Source organism: Macaca nemestrina, chromosome 18, assembly GCF_043159975.1.
Source record: "Macaca nemestrina isolate mMacNem1 chromosome 18, mMacNem.hap1, whole genome shotgun sequence".
NCBI lineage: Eukaryota > Metazoa > Chordata > Mammalia > Primates > Cercopithecidae > Macaca > Macaca nemestrina.
The window spans coordinates 63370672-63391344 of NC_092142.1; positions in this window are offsets into that span (position 1 = coordinate 63370672).

Below are 20673 nucleotides of genomic sequence, written 5' to 3' on the forward strand. Positions count from 1 at the left end.
AACCTCTGCTAAGGGCAAAATGTGTGATTTATTGATTTTGATTTTCTAATAAAAAATTATGTTACCTTTTCATAAGCAACTTATTACCAGATGCTGGGGTGTTGGTTCCTGTAAACAAAGATTATGGTTAAAATATATCAAAAGGAGAATTTCAATATAAAAATCAATAAAAATATAGAAAAGTAAAATGAGTCAAGATCAAAAGCAATTTTTTCTTGGGACATTGTAATAACATTTATTTTTTAGAAAATCCTCAACTCATTGCCTGGTCCTGAACAAAGTAGTAGAATAATAGTGGTAGAAAAATTAACAAAACAAATATAATAGTAAATAATGACCACAGTAACAGTAGCAGCTTCCACCTATTGAGCACTCATTGCACATCAGGTGCTGGGATGGAAGCTCAGATTACCACGGAGAACAAATTGTGCTTAGATTCTAATGCATTCTAGGCAGGAGACTTGACTTTTTTAACATAAATTATCATATTTAATAATCGTAGCAATCCTTGGGGGGTCTGTATTTTAATGACTGTATTTTAGAATGAGAAAGTAGAGGCTCAGAGATATCAATTCACTGGTGCCAAATCACAGTTAATACATGATGCAATCTAGATGATATTTGAACTCCAAATTTAATGATTATTCCTATAAACCCTACTGCTCCTCACAAACAGAAAACACCAAAAAATATTCCATCAACCACCTGGCCAGTTGGTGAAGATTTAATTATTTTCGAGGAGAATTGTAGGTCTTCTTTATTTTTATTTTTTAAAGTGAATCATCCCCAGGGTGTTCCTCAGTTATCGCTCAGGCTAGATTTAATAAGTGCTGGCATTTACATTTTTGCATGTGATAGTGGGGACTGTGCCACCAAAAGCCAGGGATTACTTTTTGTGAGCTACATTTAATCAAAAGTGATCCATAATTTCAAGCTCCAATGCCTCCCACCACTTTATTAACTAGACAGTTGTTCACTGTGGAGCCTCCTCACTCAGGTTTAAAATGTGGAGTGTGATATGCAGAGAGACTCTTCTCTTTGCCACCTCCCAACTGGCTGCCCTTTTTAAAAGCTCAAGACACAATTTTGTCCTTTGGTTTCTTACTCTTCCCTAAGTATTACAGATGAGTTTGAAAATATTAGACTTGCTAGTGAGGATATTCCTAGACAAAGTAGTTTTTAATGTGTTTGTGAACATACATGAATGTGTATCTATATGTGCGTTTGAGGAAGGAACATTATTATCAAAACATAAGGTTTCCCCCACCTACATCTGAGCACCCATCCTGTCCAGTCCATTGTTCCAAACAGAATTTCCTAACTCCCAGCAAAGGGAGATGTTGTAACTAACTGACTAAAATAGATCAAGCAGTATTCTTAAATCAATCATGTCAATTATGAGATAAAGGGTACATATTCTGTTTTCTCCCCTATGGCAACATAAGCATCAGAATTGATGTTTTATCAAGAAAAAAATAGAACAACAGATAAATTCTAAAGCCATAAAATGGTGTGAACACTCAGAGCATTTCTGGATTATACAGCCACCTCTAAGCTCAGTCTCTCTTTCTTCCTTTCTCCCTCCCTCTTCCTTCCTTTCTCCCTCCCCATTCCTTCCTTCCTTTCCTTCCTTCCTTCCATCCTTCCTTCCTTCCTTCCTTCCTTCCTTCCTTCCTTCCTTCCTTCCTTCATTCCTTTCTTCCTTCCTTACTTTTTTCCTTGTTTCACTCACTATCTCGCTCTTTCCTGCCATTTTATTTATATATACAAATTTTTATGTCTTAGGTCTACTTTTCTCCAGGACTTAAGAGAGTGGTTTTTATCATAGAATGGAAAATAAAACAATCAAAGCACTAGCCACAAGGGAAACCGTACTCCTGGATGCCACCTGGAGAAATGATTGGCTCTATTTTGAGGATGAGCTGGGAATCAATGGGGCAAGAAAAGTAAAAAATTGAGCATAAATAGGGTAACTTGTAGAGACTGTCTTTATTGCCTCTGTCTTCCCTCATCCCCAGTTGGAGCCCTGCTAGTGGGCTTATACAACCAGGAGCAAATAAGTGGCCCATTTGAAATCCTGTAATGAAGACAAGGGTGGGAAATCGGAACCTAGTACTTCTTTCAAGGCCAGTGTTTGGAATGTGAATAGCCATGGAGTTTGAATATTGTTTTTATAGATGCAAGCTTGGAGAAATTCCTAAGTTTCTGTTTGTCACCTGCAAGACATTTTGTGAAATAAATAAACACTTTATAGGTAAAAGTGATTAATTAGATTGATGAGAAATTGGCAAGTGCAACAAAAAAGAAAAAGTGATGGTTAAATTTTTGGCTTATCAAAAATTTTTAAAATTATTTGTGCCAAGGCAAAATATCTCTATTTTCCCTATGCATAACTCATCTGGGTATTTAGAGATACCGGGTTAATTCAGTTCACTGTATTATGATACTTCAGCTCAGTCTGGCAATATGAAGACAGACATATTGGTTGTCATTTGTCACCAGCAAGACATTTCATGAACGAAATACATACTGTATAGGTAGAAGTGACTACATAGAAAGGGACCTTTTAGTTCACTTCATTTGTCAGCTCCTGATGCTTTCCTGAAGAATCTCCAGGCAGCCAAGTATAGTAAAATAGTATAGTAGTAACAGTTTATGGTGTTTCCTTAAAATAAAATATGCTTTAGATTATCAGCCCAGGGTCAATCTTGGGCTCAAAATGTTGAATTAAATTACTCTCCTGAATAATGACCTTCACTTTGGGTTGACAGAGAAGGTCTCTTGCCAGAAAAGAAGATTTTGAAGTTAGAAAGTTCTTGTCCGTTGCATCCTGGTTTGATACTGGAACACTTCATTGATTTTGGCTATATTCCTCTTCCATAAAATTTCTTTATGGCCACTAATATACTCAGTCTTGATTTCTAACTCTGTCTGCATTCCATCCTTCTTATTGACTGTTTAGTGACCATATATATATATATATATATATATATATATATATATATATATATTTGTATTTATATAGTTGTATGTGCACACACACACATATATATTATTGTGATGATGAGCAATATTAATTGTAAGATAGGTAATATCAAGGCAGAAACAATGTAAAGGGGGCAGAGGATGTGAAAACTCAGCACCAGTCTGTCATCAGTCTTAGCTAGGTAAATTTTGCAGAACTCTTTCCCTGTGGTTATGTTTTCAGTTGCCTCATCATACCACTATTAATTTCTACTGTTCTTTGAGACAAATAGTATCCCACTGATAAGTAACATTGAAAGAACTTGGGCTCTTCCAAGCTCAATTATAAACTTTTGGTATTGATACTGGATTAGAAGCTTAGACTATGTGGGGCATTTGAGGGATTTGGAGTCTGATCAAGAAAAAAATATAGGACCACAAGAGGCAGTTATGTACACAAAGCTTCACTGGGCAATACTCAAACAGGGTCACACGAGAGAGGTGTTACTTTATGGCAGGGGGCCATCCAGAGGCTTATGGTGACAGGGCCAGAAGGAGAGATTGGTAAGGAAACTCCAGTGAGATAGGGGGATGAAAGATGGGCTTCCTATTACAGGTGATGATACTCAGCAGCATAATACGGAGTTTGTCTTTGTCAGAGAACTCTGAAGGGTAATAGTGGCTTAAAGCAGGGGTCCCCAGTCCCCAGGCCACAGACCAATGGCAGTCCAGATTGTTAGGAACCAGTCTGCAGAACGCAAGGTTGAGTGGTAGATGCCTGAAGCATCATCAGTATTATCAGCCGCTCCCCATGGCTCACGTCACTGCCCGGGCTCCACCTCCTGTCAGATCAGTGGCAGAGGGAACTAGGTCGCATGCTCCTTGTGAGAATCTAATGCCTGATGATCTGTCACTGTCTCCCATCACCCCCAGATGGGACTATCTAGTTGCAGGAAAACAAGTTCAGGGCCCCCATTGACCCTACATTATGGTGAGTTATATAATTATTTCATGATATATTACAAGGGAATAATAATATAAATAATGTGTACAATAAATGTAATGTGCTTGAATCATCCCCAAACCATTCCCCTTCCCCCATTCTTGGAAAAATTGTCTTCCATGAAACTGGTCCCTGGTGCCAAAAAGGTTGGCAGATGGTTGGCTTAGATTATTAAAACCACAAACCTCTCTCTTATTTATTTATTTTTTTTTTTGTTGAGATGGAGTCTCGCTCTGTTGCCCAGGCTGGAGTGCAGTGGCCAGATCTCAGTTCACTGCAAGCTCCGCCTCTCGGGTTCATGCCATTCTCCTGCCTCAGCCTCCCGAGTAGCTGGGACTACAGGCGCCCACCACCACGCCCGGCTAATTTTTTGTATTTTTAGTAGAGACGGGGTTTCAGCATGTTAGCCAGGATGGTCTTGATCTCCTGACCTCGTGATCCGCCCTTCTCGGCCTCCCAAAGTGCTGGGATCACAGGCTTGAGCCACCACGCCCGGCCACCTCTCTCTTATTAATGGCCAACAGATACAGTAGAAGATTTTGTGGGTACACAAAGCAAATAGTCTCTAAATGACTAGAAGTGTACTTATTTGGGTTATTTATTTTAATAATTTCAACTTTTAGATTCAGGGGGTATATGTGCAAGGTTGTTACAAGGGCATACTGTGTGAGCTGAGAGCTGAGGTGCAATTGATCCCATCACACAGCTACTGGGCATTGTGCCCAACAGTGAGGTAGTTTTTGGTTTTTTTTCTTTTACTTTTTTATTTTTTTGAGATGAAGTCTCAGTCTTCTACCCAGGCTGGAGTGCACTGGCCAATCTCTGCTTACTGCAGCCTCTGTCTCCAGGGTTCAAGTGATTCTCCTGCCTCAACCTCCTGAGTAGCTGGGATTACAGGTGTGTGTCACCACATCTGGCTAATTTTTGCATTTTTAGTAGAGACAGGGTTTCACCATGTTGCCCCAGCTGGTCTTGAACTCCTGACTTCAAGTGATCCGCCCACCTTGGCCTCCCGAAGTGCTGGGATTATAGGTGTGAGCCACTGCTCCCAGCCCAATAGTGACTTTTTCAATCCTTTCCTTCTCCTTCTCTTCCGGTAGTCCCCAGTGTCTAACGTTGCCATCTTTATGTCCATGAGTATCTAATGTTTACCTTTCACTTATACGTGAGTAATGGCTCTGCATTAATTTGCCTAGGATAATTGCCTCCAGCTGCATCCATGTTGCTGTGAGGGACATGATTCTGCTCTTTTTTATGGCTGTGTAGTATTCCATGGCGTATATGTAAGTTTCATTACCCAGTTGTTTGGATTATCTTTAAAACAATTGGGAATGTAAAATTTTCTATTTGGTCATGGCAGGATTGTGAACTAACAGATATTAATTTACAGTGAAGAAATAACCTAGGGGTTAATACCTACAGACTATGTTTGGCTCATGTATAAAACAGATTGCCATGAAGAACTAAGAATATCAAAAACCAAGAGCAGTTTCCTGGACAAGGCACATGAAAAGGTCTTCTGTTTCTTTTGTTGTGTAAATTTTTACGAAAAAAAGAAGAGGACCAGAATTTGGAGAAAGTTGGGTTGACATAATTATTGAATCTTTGTTAAAGGAGCCTTATCTGAATAATGTTTGAGCAGAACAAGGGATGAGTTTTATGATATTGTTAATACTGGACAATGAATAACACCCCCTAAAATTTTCCTAATAAAATAATCATGCCATGTTTATCTAAGATTCCAAAAGGCTCAGGCTACGAAAAGTATCTAGGGATCTGTAACACTCAGTACTCAAATGACCTTAACAACTTAGTCCCACCTACCCTTTCTGTTAGTTTTCTATCAGTATGCTTCAAACAACCTGCCTTCCAGTCCCCCAAAAGAACCCAGAGGATTTGTCATTGCTTTATTTCATTTTGTTGTTGGTTTTGCTTTAATCTTTTTATTTGAATTGTATGTATGTATGTATTTATTTATTTTTGAGACAGAGTTTTGCTCTTGTTGCCCAGGCTGCAGTGCAGTGGCACAATCTTGGCTCACTGCAACCCCTGACTCTGGGTTCAAATGATTCTCCTGCCTCAGCCTCCTGAGTAGCTGGAATTACAGGCATGAGCCACCATGCCCAGTTAATTTTGTATTTTTAATAGAGATGAGGTTTCACTATGTTGGTCAGGATGGTCTCGAACTCCTGACCTCAGGTGATCCACCCACCTAAGCCTCCCGAAGTGCTGGGATTACAGGTGTGAGCCACTGCACCTAGCCTAAACAATCTTTAATTTAACCAATCTATCCATGCTGTCTAGAGATGCCCTAATGCATCCTACTTGGTAGATGGTGAATAGTGATAGACTTCTTTTTCTTTTCCCTTTCCTTCCTTCCGTCCTTCCTCCCTTCCTTCCTTCCTCCCATCCTTCCTCCCTTCCTTCCTTCCTCCCTCCCTCCCTCCCTTCTTCCCTCCCTTCCTTCCTTCCTTCCCCTCTTTTTCTTTTCTTTCTTTCTTTCTTTCTTTCTTTCTTTCTTTCTTTCTTTCTTTTCTTCTTTTTTTCTTTCTTTTTCTTCCTTCTTTTTGATAGTCTCATGCTGTCACTCAGAGTGGAGTGCAGTGACCTTAACCCCCTGGACTCAAGCAATCCTCTCACCTCAACCCCCCAAGTAGCTGGGGTTTCAGATGTGCATCACCAGGCCCAGCTAATTTTATTTTAGTTTTGTAGAGATGTGGTTTCACTATGTTGTCCAGGCTGATCGTGAAACCCTGGCCTCAAGCCTTGCTCCCACATTGGCCTCCCAAACTGCTGAGGTTACAGGCGTGAGCCACCCTACTTGGCCAGATTTCTTATTAATGAATCAAGAAAAAGTTATCAGTTACCTCCTTTGTAAAGTTTTCTCTGAAGTTCCCAGGCAAAATGAATAAATATGTCTTCTATATTTCCTTAGCATTTTGCCTGTGATATTACTAAAGAAATTTTATGCTTCATATTATAATTTTTTCTATATTGTAGGCTCCCCTCACCCTATACCTTTAAGAGAATGCCTCTCATAATGTTAATTCTCTTTGAGTTAGAGCAACGTCTGATACACAAAGGTGCTAAATAAAGGTTTGCTAGATTAATAAAGTATGTATATTGTTTTTACTAACTTTGCTAAATGTTTATCTGCCTTAATGAAATATGAAAGTGGTAACTTGTGCTAAAGGAGAATGTCAAAAGTGATTAATAATAATAATTATTTTATCATAAGAATATATATTCAAATCAGCAAAAAGTTAAAACAAATTCTTACAAAAGTCATGAATGAATTTCAAAATGTGTAAAAAGTCTGACAGTATTGCAGAGTTCTATTATTCATTTTTCAATATCTGGGGAAGGTAGAACTAATGGCCCAGAATGTTCTGTCCCACAGTTCAGTGAGGAAGCTTCTTTTGGGTGGCATACAACATTCTTCATGTCATAATATCACACGTTCTCTCCACATGTGGGGTCAAAAACGTTGATCTCATGAAGGTAAAGAGTAGACTGATGGTTACCAGAGGCCAAGAAGAGTAGAGGTAATAGGGGATGAAAACAAGATGGTTATATGTAGAAAACCACAACCAGATAGAAGGAATAAGTTCTAGTGTTTGATGGTACAATAGACTGACAATAGTTAACAATGATTTAATGTGCATTTTAGAATATCTAGAAGAGAACATTTGGAATTTTCTCAGCACAAAGAAATAATAATTTTTTGAGGCTATTAATATTCTAATCACTTTGATTTGATTATTATATGCATGTATCAATATATAACATGTACCTTATAAAAATGTACAATTATTATATAGCAATAAAAAATAAAATAAAATTTTACATACCTAAGAAAAATTATCCAGGTTATGAAAAACCAATGTCATTGGAATTTCCTCTTAAGAAATTGGGCAATCATTGGAATAATGGAAAAAGTCACTCAGGGGAATGTCTATTTCAGTATATAATAGGCCTGAATAAATTCTCTCCTGCACTACTTCTAGATTTTCTTTTACTTTACACCATCTGTTGGTCTGCATCCCATGTTGCTTTTTGCATCCTTTTGGAAGGCATGAGAAAACACCTGCCTCACAGATGTTCCAAGGCTCAACCAGACACCCAGATGCAAAACTGATGAAAAGAGAATTGGCCAAATTTGAGGCGAATAAAAAAATATTGAATGCAATTAGCAAATTTTCATGCATACAGAGAATAATCAGGAAAACTTATTAAAGATCTGCAGCTTAATTAATTTTTAGGCTATGTACAATGAACTGTCTCTTTTTTGTTATATAGAATAAATTTCTGGTTCACCTCACCTGATCCCAAACATAGACAAAAAGTCTTAGAAAAGAACTGGTAATGTGTTTAAGATGGCAGTGGTGGTCCCTCTGGAGTGGCTGCTGAGAAGACACTGGCTGAAGTGGGAGAGATGTGGCCAGAGTTGTGTGCACCACAGCGCCAGCAGGAACCCCACACTTCTGGGCACAGCTGCCCCTCCAGACCCAGGCATACCCGTGCTCTTGGAGGCCCAGGAAGCCCCTTGAACCTGCAGGCTTGAAAGTGCTTCCTCCCACTGCCTGGCCTTTCTCCATTCATTGTGCCCACTCCAGGGCAGAGCAAAGCTATGGCTGAGCCCAGGCACTGTCGCAATCTGGCTGGGTGTGTGCACACTCAGGGCAGTGCCGACACATCAGGCCCCTGTTGTCTTGGCTCCCTCAGGACTTGGAGCTCTGATGAGCATGGGAGAGAAGCTGAGCAGGGGCTTCAAGGCAGCTCTGCCAGGGCCTGCAGGTGCTCCTTGGCATGAATAACCTGAGTGCCGTGGGCGATATGTTGATGGCAGTAGGAGGCAGACAGGCTCCTGGGCAGAAAGGGGTGGGTTACTGGAGAAACCCCACCTTCAAGCCAGGGACAACCTGAAGCCCGAAGGCCAAGCTGTCAGTTCCAGGTGGAGTCCACAGCCTGTAGTGAGAATTTATGGTGCTTTATCTGTGCCTTCCTCCATTCTGAGCCCATAAAACCCCTCAGACTCAGCCAGATTCACACAGACTTTGGGATGACCTGCCTGCAGAAAAGAGCTAACCACCATGGGTCTCTTCTCCATAGAGAGCTGGACACTCGTCAAGAGGACCTGCCTGCAGAAAGGAGTTCCCACTTATGGTCCCCTGAGAACTGTTCTGTTGTTCAATAATGCTCTTCTCACCTTGCTCACCCTCTAGTTGTCCCTATACCTCATTCTTCTGGACACAGGACAAGAACTCAAGACCTGCTGAATGGGAGGATTGAAAGAACTGTAATACCAACAGGGCTGAAACATACCCACTTGCTTGCCATGTTGCAGGCAAATAGAAGGAGAGAAGAGCTGTAGCCTTTTGGGGACCCCAGACCTAGGGGCTCCCTGAGCCAGGGCTGCAACTACCGTCTTGGCATTCTGCTGTTCCTGGCCTCTCCAAGCTTCAGGGTGTCACCTTGTTCCCCTTGTCCAGACATAGGTGCCTGCTGTGGAAGCTGCAGTGCAGTACATCTGATTCAGCTGCAGCCTCACATGGAGCCGGCACCTGTGTCTGCACCTGGAGCTGCCCGCCCCGCTGCAGCAGCTGGCATGCCTGGCTGTATGCAGTGGCTGGACCCTGAACTTGTTCACCCACACACTGCTCATCTCTTTGTGCCTAGCCAACCCTTGGTGGATGTGGGATCCAGGCTGGTAGCATGAGCCAAGTGCAGCCTGCCAGGCCGAGTGGGCAAAATGAGCTCAACGGGTACAAGCAATACTCAGGCAGAAGGCACTACTGGACACAGAGGTTTCCAGCTGATGAAGTGACACCCCAAGGATCCTGTGACATTTATTACTAAATAAATAGTATTGCGTAGTTTCCTCATGTGATATGTGTGATTATGTATCTGCCAGGGAAAAATACATGGCACAGTCTGTGTTATTGATCTTTTATACACCCTGGTACACATCACTGATCAATGATAGCACTCTGGACAGCCACTACCAATCAATCAGAATGTGTACTTACATTAAAAACTAATGATCTTCATGTAGTTATTTTTACGTATACATCACATATTTCTTTATCTATCTACATCTGTCTATATACCTCAAATTGGAAAAATACTGACATTCATTCTTCTCATCTTCATTCAAATATGTCCTTTTCATAGAGGTTTTCTTCGGTGAAACTATAAAGAAGTCCCACTCCCCAGGAATTATCAAATGTGTCACCGTCATCTATTCACACGTCATTTATCACAATTTGAAATTATTGTGGTTTTGTTATTTCCTTGATTTATTTTTTGATATCTCAAATGGAAATGTAAGCTCTAAGAATGTCGTAAGTTATCTACCTGTAACTTTTCTATATTCCCAATATAGACAAAAGTGTTTAGTAACTAGTGGCCACTCAATAAATGTTTGCTCAACGTAAGCAGTAAACTTTAGAAGAAAAGGCCCAAGAGCAAGACCAAAAATGAGAGGTGTCTGATTTCTACACATTAGTACTTTTTATCAGGAGAAAACTCTGTCCAAAACAAATACAATGTGAACCACATATGTACATTTTAAATTTCTAGCAGACCCACCAAAAAATTGAAAATAAGCAGGTAAAAGTGATTTTAAGAGTATATCTAGTCTAATACAATATACTCAAAGTAGTATCATTTTATTATGGTATTGATAATAAAATAATAAGATAATTTCTTTTTTTTGTACTAAGTTGCTGAAATCTGGTGTGTATTTTACACTCACAGCTCATTTCAGTGTGAACTAGCCACATTTCAAATGCTTTATAGCCATAGATGGCTAGTGGCTGCTGCATTGGACATTGTGGATATAGAATATAGTTTGTGTGGGAGTTTCATGAAAAATAAGCCCAACTGATAGGGCTATAATTCACTAAGCGTGGCAAGGTGAGATCTGTAGAACAAATTAACAAAAGGAAGGAGATGATTAGCACTGGGTTCAAGGAAAAGTAACATAATGTATGTTGAAGTTAGAAGATGGCAAGAAAGATTTGGAACTTGGTTGCCATGAAACAAGTAAGAAATAAATAGTTGAATTTAAACAGTGACATAGACTGGGAAAGGTGGGGTAGATAAGTCAGATTCAGTAAATATTCTCAAGTAGACATTTATTCAATGCAACTTCACAAAAACCATCCTATTTTACACCAATAAATATTTCCAGGTTTCATGGAGAGTGATTTGCTGTGATAATAACAATTAAGAATTATGAATCTTTTCACTCATAAAAGAAGTCTTTTTATACCTTTACATTACACTCAGCTGACAGCAAACCTGTCAAAAAGAAAATTGATGGATGAAATATGAACATAACATTTAAAAACACTGAACCACTTTATATAAAACTTAGTTGGAGACTCAAAGTAGAAGTGTCTTTTGAAGCTACATGTTTGTGTTCAACAAAAGACAGAAGAGGCTTTGTTTAAGGGATGTGCCATCCAAATACTGCCCTATCATTTCTGCTCGTACAAAGGCAACAATCCTTAAAGCCCATCTCAGACCTTGCTTCATCCACGAATACATAAGATTTTTGTGGGCCTATAATGTACCAGACATAGTGTTAGTTCCCATAAGTGAAATATCTCACTTGACATATGATCTCTTGGAGATCCCAGCTATGTTCCCACTCATTGCATTCTCCAAAGGATTTTGGGGTGTTTACTGTCTTATTTCAATTCTATTCTTTTTTGCTAAAACAGAATACATTAGTCCATGTTTGCCAAAGGATTAAAAGACACCAGTGTACATGTAAAATACTTAATATATGCTATCTTATTCTTTGCTGCTGTTGGTGTTGTTTGTTTGTTTCATTTGAAACAGGGTCTTGCTCTGTCACCCAGGCTGGAGCGCAGTGGTACAATCTCAGCTCACTGCAGCCTCTATCTCTCGGGTTCAAGTGATTCTCGTGCTTCAGCCTCCCAAGTTGCTGGGACTACAGGCATGCACCACTGTGCCCAACTAATTTTTGTATTTTTAGTAGAGATGGGATTTCACCATGTTGGCCAGGATGGGCTTGAACTGCTGACCTCAGGTGATCTGCCCGCCTTGGCCTCCCAAAGTGCTGGGATTACAGGTGTGATCTACCGCGCCTGGCTGTTTAACAACTGTATAATGGAAGCACTATTATTATTCAAATTTTCCAAAGAGGAAACTGAGGCTTAGAGATGTTAAGAAGCTTTTCAAAGTCAGAAATAAAGTGGAGAATAGATAGGAACACGCTTGGTCTAAAAATTTAAAACAATCATATCAAATATCATTTATCTCAAAAACATTTGTTCTCTTATTAACCTAACTTAAGGGCAACAGCAATGAGAGTTGCAAAGAGGAGGCTCTCTGTATGTTAGATGCTATGAAAAATTAAATAAAATGAGAATCGAGATCATTTGTTTCAGTTGCATTTCCAGGAGAGGTCAACTTTGGTAACTTCTGAAGCAGTATTTCAGATGAGGAATGGGGAAAAGAATGGGTAGTCATTGTTATGGAGATTGTGATTGAGTAAGGAGACCTATAGGTAATGCATTCTCCATGGGGAATCCTAAAACCTCCTCCTCCACCTCCTTTCAGTTCCATAATTTAACTTCCCTGGGAAGTCACTGAAGGAAATGTGAGTAATATAATTGTTATAATTACTATCCAATTTGAGCCTGATCTACTAGACAGTTGTAGACCCTCAGAGTTAACAGCAACTTTATAAGTATGTAATTCAGCATGCTATCATAAGCCTTTAATTTTCTCTGGTATCTTGGGACAAAGCATATTGTTAGTCCTTTAGTTTATTTTAATTGTTAAATGAAATGCAAAAATATAATTCTTAAAATGAAGGCAATGTTAACTGTTAGTGCTGCTCTGAAATTAGAATAGACATGATACATATACGTATTTATAGAAAGAGTTATATGTTTTATTTTTCATATAATATGCAGTGACTTGCCAATATGATACATGATTTCTTTTTCTTCTTCTCCCTAAGGGGTCCTAATAATGGTCTATGTACTCATAAAACAACTTTTTGGTTTTCAGACATCATGGTTAGTAATGCCTAACACTCAGGCTTGCTAAAAATAGTTTGAAATTTTTACAAGAAAGAGCTACTCAAAAACTTCTCTCCACTGATATGTTTCTTCTACGAAAAAGAGAGACTCTCAAATCTTACAGCACCACTGAAGTGTTAAAAGTATAATTTTTCATGTCCTTAATTCACCCACAACTCAAAGTGTGTTTTCTCTCTCAAATCATTCAGAGTAATTTATGTTACCAATTCAGCAGATGCTCTCAATTTCAGATTCATTTTTTCCATCTAATTGTTTCTCTTTTTGTTTAACAGCTTTATTGATGTATAATTGATATATAAAGAATGGAACATATTTAATGTGTACAGTTTGATGAGTTTGGACATAGGCAAACACCCATGATGCCATTACCACAATCAAGGCAATAGACTTACTTCCCAAAGTTTTCTCATGTTTTTGTATATGTGGGGGGTGTGTGTGTGTGTGTGTGTGTGTGTAGTCGGAGCACCTAACATGAGACTTGCCCTTTTAATCATTTCTTATTGGCAATTTGCTTTCAGTTTATCAGTGTATTGAGTAGTAATTGAGCAGGCCCATTCTTAATCAGTAGGAACCATCATCTCCCTCACTGAAGGTACTGGGCTTCAATTAAAACAAAGAAAATGCATTGCAGTATGTAGGGGGTGGTCCAAAAATGAGTTGTCCAGCCTAACAACTTTTATTACTGAGGTTGCAATGGTCTGAATTCATATGCTGAAATCCTAACCCCAAGATAATAGTATTAGAAAATAGCACCTTTAGGAGGTGAGTAGGTCATGAGAGCAAAGCCCTCATGAATGAGATTAGTGCCCTTATAAAAGGGACCCTAGAGAGTTCTCTTCCCACTTCCACAAAGTGAGGACACAGTGAAAATGTAGACATTTATGAACCAGGAGAGACACTCTCATCAGACACAGAACTGGCTGGTGCCTTGATGTTTGACTCCCCAGTTTCCAGAGCTATGATAAATAAATTTTCCTTGTTTATAAGACACTACTGTATTTTTTTGTTATAATAACTTGAACAAACTAATATAGAAATTTGGCACTGAGAAGTGGGGATGTTGCCACAATAAATACCTAAAAGGGTGGAAGCAGCTTTACAACCAGGAAATGGGCAGAGACTGGAAGAGTTTTGAGGTGCATGCTGGAAAAAGCCTACACTGCCATAAATGGACCTGTAAGAGTGTTTTTGGTGACAGACCAGAAAGAAAAGAGGAGCACTGAAGACACAGCCCCAGTCTTCTTAGAGAATATCTAAATAATCCTGAACAGAATGTTGGTAGAAATATGGATGGCTAAGGCCAATCGGATGAGGTCTCAGACAGAAATAAAGAACATATTATTGGACAATGGAAGAAATACAATTCTTGTTATAAACTGGAAAAAAAAATATGGTTGAATTGTGCTTGTCTTCTGGTGTTTAGAGGAAGGTAGAACTTGTAAGCAACAAAATTGGTTATTTGATTGAGTCAGTTTCTAAGCAAAGTGTTGAAGGAGTGGCCTGGTTTTACCTGACTGCTCCTCATAAAATCTGAGAAGAGAGAAATGACTTAAAGACAGAATTATTAATTAAAAGGTGCCAGGTGCAGTGGATCACACCTGTACTAATCCGAGCACTCTGGGAGGCTGAGGCAGGTGGATGACCTGAGGTCAGGAGTTGGAGAACAGCCTGGCCAACACTGCAAAACCCCATCTCTACTAAAAAATACAAAAAGTAGCTGGGTGAGGTGGCAAACACCTGTAATACCAGCTACTCAGGAGGCTGAGGATGGAGAATCGCTTGAACTTGGGAGGTGAAGATTGCAGTGAGCCTAGATCATGCCACTGTGCTCCAGCCCGGGCAAGTGGCAGAACGTAAAGATTAAAAGGAGACAGAATGTAAAGATTTTGAATATTCTTGTCTATTAATGTTGGAAACAATAAGAGAGCCTCTTAACATTCTCTATTCAGGAGAGAACATGAAGGGTGTGGCCGAACAACCATGTGTTAAGGAGATCAGTCAGCCATCGGAACGGAGGCCAGAACCTGCTGTTCAAGACAATGAAAGAATGACTCCAAAGGTAATTAAAAATAATCCAAGATTGCCCTTCTTATCCCAGGTCCCAGTGAGTAAGGGGCCACTGCAGAGGGCCTCCATTAGGGCAAAGTGCAGTGGAGCCAGGGAGGTGGGGCTGTATGAATGACCCTAGAACAGTAAAGCCACACACATGGGAGTCCAGCCATTGGAAAGAGCTGGTTCAAAACCCAGGCATGAAGCTATAGTTGGTGTGGGACAACACAAAGAGGCTTCTCAGAGGCTTGGGGGCCCAACCTGGCAATATGGGTGGTATAGAACAATTACTCCACTGTTTCCATAAGGTGAGACCTCTGCCCTAGTGGACATGGGATGTACAGACCCATAGAAGATTATTCTCAAGATTTAGGATCTAATGTAATTTGCCCTGTTAAGTTTCCATCTTCCTTGGGATGTATTACTCCTTTCTTCTTCCCCATTTCTTTTATTTTGGAATGGGGGTGTCTATTCTGTGCCTTTCCCACCACTGTAGTTTGGAAGTGCACATAGTACATTTGATTTCACAGGTGGACAGCTGAAAAGCAGTTTGTCTCAGGATGAATCATACTTTGAGTCTTGCCCATGTCTGATTTAGATAATGTTCACACGAGACCTTAGACCTTTGAGATGATGCTGGAATGAATTAAGACTTTGGTATTATTGGATTAAAATGCATGCATTTGCAGTTAAGAAGGATGTGAATTTTGGAGGACCACAGGAAGAATTTTCACCCTGCGCCTTCCAAATTTATATGTTGAAATTCTAATCTCAAGGTAATCATGCAAAGAGGTGGTGCCGTTGGTAGGTGAGTAGACCATGAAAGTAAAGCCCATATGAGTGATTTCAGTGCCCTTATGAAAGAGAACTCCCTTCCCTCTTTTACCATGTGAGAATATAGCAGAAAGACAGCCATCCATTAACCAGGAAGTGGGCCCTCACCAGGCACATATTCTGCTGGTACCTTAATCTTGGACTTCCCAGCCTCCAGAACTGTGAGAAATAAATTTCTTTTGTTTATACGCCACCCAGTTTGTGGTGTTTTGTTATAGCAGCCCACATGGACTAAGACAGAGACATACAGACCCTTTGAGTAAGAACCTGCCCTCTGAATGACGTTAGATGTTGATATTTATGCCAAATCTGGATATACCGATGAACTTATGTAAATGACGGAGTATCGTCTTTATATCAAGCAGAATATAATTAACTATCTACTCACATATCTAAGTCTTTGATGTTAGTTAATGCTATTATTCAGGACCTTCCTCATATCACTACCCAGACCCTGGGGGGCTTTATATTACTGCTCTGTCATTAACTGATTTACTAAATGTCTCCCACCTCTAGTTACTTCATGTGCACAAAATTCTAACTATGATACCCATTTCTTGGGATTATTGTGAGATTCAAAAGGAATCCACATATAACCTCTTAGGACTGCAATTTGGCATATCATCCTAAATATTATCTGCTATCATTTTTGTAGCTTTCTGAATTAGATAAAAATATATGCGATACATAGGTGTAGAAGATATATCGTGGCATACAATTTAAGGGACACAGTATAAGAAAGAATAGTCATCCCAAATGTAGCAGATCCTGTTTATGCCAATTCCATGTCACTTAAATTATGCATTCTAATTTTTTTTCTGCATGTCTAAATAAAATTGACATTTAGAAAAGTCACAGTGACTTGACACATTGACTTAGATCAACTCTAAATAAATTGTGGTATTGGCAGAGGCATTTTAACCATTAGCAATAGTTTGGACATATAAAAAGTACCTAGTTTTATGAGTAAGGATTTACTTATATGAAACCATGATAGGGATCAAATACAAGCTAATATATGAGGCAAAGGTAGGAAAATTAGCAAATGTAGATATCAGTCCTCTTATTCTCCCATAGCCAAAGCTAATAAATGTGTATTTACATAAATTGATCAGAGGTATTATTACATGCTTGACGGTTACCTTATATGAATTGTGATACTTATGGAATTCAAAAACCCTAATCATAGTTATTAGCAAAACAGTTGCATAAAAATCAATTAGCCTTTGCACTGTAAGACATTACAAGCCAGCACATTATTTCTGCCTCACAATCCATTTATTTCCCAAGCCTATGTAAAATATTTTCAGTATACAATGAAAGAAACAATATTCCTTCAGAAAAGTTCTGGAATTGTCTCTGGAAACTTTCCAAGGTCAGGATTATGAGACAGAAAATTCATGATTCTCTGAATCATTACTCATGTGTTTTCCTAACTTGAACTCACACAGATTTATGCTCATTTTACCATTAAAATGAAAAAATACAAGACTATATATCCTGTGATTTATAGGACTTGCATTCTTACCCAGGATGAATACATATCCTTACATTTGAAACCTGAAAAATTAGCGATACTTCTTAAAGTATTGTAAAAAGTACAAAAGATTATTTTTCAAGTTTGTATTTGAGTTGCTCTTCTCTAGCACAAGGGAAATATTTCAAACCAACTTCTGAAGACTCCTTATATTTTCTCTGTATTTTAAAGTTTTTCTAAAATGTCTTTATCAACTCTGCAATGAAAGTGATGAGATATAGAATCTCTCTGTCTCTCCTTCTCCCCCTGCGCTTTCTCTCTCTCTATCTCTCTCTCATAGACAATGACTATTCTTTCCCAGGGCAATTTCTATTTGGCAATAAATTCAGAAACGTTTCCAAAGTCAAGAAAGAATGAGGGGAGCTGGGGATTACAAAGTTATAAAATGCAAGTTGTCTTGTTAAAGCATAAAATGATTGCAGGAAATGTCACTCCAGGGGAACAGTGTCTTGCCACTGATTTCTGCTAATGGAAACATTTGATCGACTCCAAGGAGAATGTTGCTTCATGATTACTAGGGCAGTGCCATTATTCAAAATCTCAGTCTGATTTTAGCACTAAGGATGCAGTTTTAATACCCAATGACACTGAGTTCTTTTCAGCAATAAATGACTCTTAAAAGATTCAGGAGTATTGGTTAGAGGAAGCCCTACCCTTAAAGTTTAGATGGTAGGATATGAATCTTAAATTTTTTTGTGAACATGAAACAGTGATTTAACTTTTCTGGGAATTTCAGGATTGCGGAGTTCTCTCCTATTGACCCACCTAGATTTTCTAGTTGCCATCTGTCCAACAATTATTCATTGTTGGTTTATTGATTTATAATTCATTCAGCAAATATTTGTGTAGTGCTTTCCATTATATAAATGAGTACACAGCAGCTGTACCAAAGTTTTTCTACTGATTTTGAGCTTTGGTTTAACTGATGGATCATAAAATTAGCTTCAACATGCTGCCAAATAACTTGATTTTAACCCTAAAGTAGGTACTCTAGAGCGCAAGTAGAAAGACATCTTGTTCTTTGCCAAGATTATAGATTTACAGTTCATTAGAACAGTGAGCCTCCTTCTAATAGTTTATAGGCTTTTTCCTTTTTTAAAAGTATATTTTATGTTACCAATTCTATGGTATTTGTTAGCACTTTAATAAAAACTGTGTCCCATTTTTGATGGAAAGCATCGTACCTTATGTATTTGACATACCGGTATTCATTAATTTCCCAACATTTCCTGTAATTTACCAGGTAAAAGGTGCTGTGCAACGTGCTCAGGAGCAGCATGATATATCTGACGTGATCTCTCATTTTCTTTTATTCTATAAGCAAGTACTGAGCACCTAGTATGTTTTATTCTGGCCCTTGAGAGACACAGGCTACATGAGATAAAGTCTATATATTTAGAATCTAACAGATTAAAAGAGGAGCTAAGATGTTAAGGCCAGGTACTATTAATACAAGGAAGAATGTGCTTATATCCTTTTATAACAGGGGAGCACAAGGAGTAAAGGAAATTCTTTCAAAATTAAAGAAAAACATTTATTATAAAATTATTTATATATTTATTTGACATACCTCACACATTTCAGTCAAATGTAACCAGTCTAAGTAATTGAACATTTATGCAACAACAAAAAAACAGAGTATTCTATGTTTCTAAATATGGACCTGTCCTGCAATAGTCTAATAATAATATATTCTAAACTAAATAACAGTATCCAGTGTCAATTTATAAATCAAATAAATGAGCATATGTACTGTCAGTTTAGAAAAATATATATACAGCTTTGTTGCTCATTTACCACAGGAAAACCACCTCATAATTATTCTTTGTTTTTAAATGATATTTTATTTGGGTTATAATAAACTACATAGTGACTTGAAGGAACGGGACAGAGGATATCTTTGTTTTCATATGCTGGACATAAAAGAAATTTGTAAACATAGCCCCAGTGCATCCCAGATGTATTTGCAGATTTCAGGCTCATATTCATTTATTTTAAAATTTTGCTTTGAAATCATTGCTAACATTTTTTGAACACTCATCCTATCCAGAGCTCTCTTTAAGTGTTTCCTAGGTTCCATCTCATTTATTCCTGACAATCATTGCATGAGACTTTTTTTTTTCCAGATGAGACATCTGAGTTGTGAGAAGGTTGAGCAACCTCCATAAACCAGAATTTTGCTCCATTTCACAGTCTGAGACATTTCTTCCCTGGAAGATGAGTCACAAGATAATAAGTTGTGGAGGAATTACAGGTCTAAGTTTTTAACCAACTGAAACTGTTGTACATGTGAAAATTGAACCAACTACTTTGTGGCCAGATCAGCATATTTCACAGTCACCTCTTTTTTGCTTTCTCTGCAGAATTCCACACATGGTTCTGCTTAATGTTAAGCTACGCATGGAACCCTGCTTTAATTGTAACTGAAGTGGCACTTTTTCCCCATTACTGCTACCAGAGGAAGAAGTGACTTCATGTTAACTGAAATGCACGGCTTATATTAGTGTATTATACCTGAATGTTACAAAGTTCTTAAGAAAATGACAGTGTACGTCCTGTTATTTGACTTATACTAGAACAGTGTAGGAGGTGGATTGTACTAAAATTGAGCAAGTGAAAAACTGAGATTCAAAACAAAATATGTCCAAACCACCAATTTCTCTTTAATTAAACTATATCATGTAATATTGTTTATTTCATTGCATGATTCGAATTAAAATCAAAAGTGCTGTTACTACCACATGTAGTCCATTTAGGTAAGTTTTTATAATATAGTTAGCACGTCATCATATTTAATATTTCTTAGAAATATGCTTGGTAGAAAAATGGCCACATACGTGGAAATCATTTTATTTTTCTTTGTTCAAATTTGCTGTCACATAATTTTACATCACCAGTTAACATACTGTTCTAAGCTAGGGAGAAAGTATTAAAACCATTATTTGGAATCTTAATTGAGGATCTGGGTACTAAAAACACATTTGGGTAGGTGTAATCTATTTAAGAAAACACAAATCACTTATTCCTCTGAAGCTACTTTTCAAAAATGTTGAAAATATTAAGAAGTTGGAGATAATAACTAAGAATATTGCCTGCATGTGAATAACCTTGGCATTATAAAGTGAAACTAAGTGGATCCAAAATAACTTAGTGACTATTTGGACCTCATATACTAATTTTCTACTTTAAAAATATCCAGATTG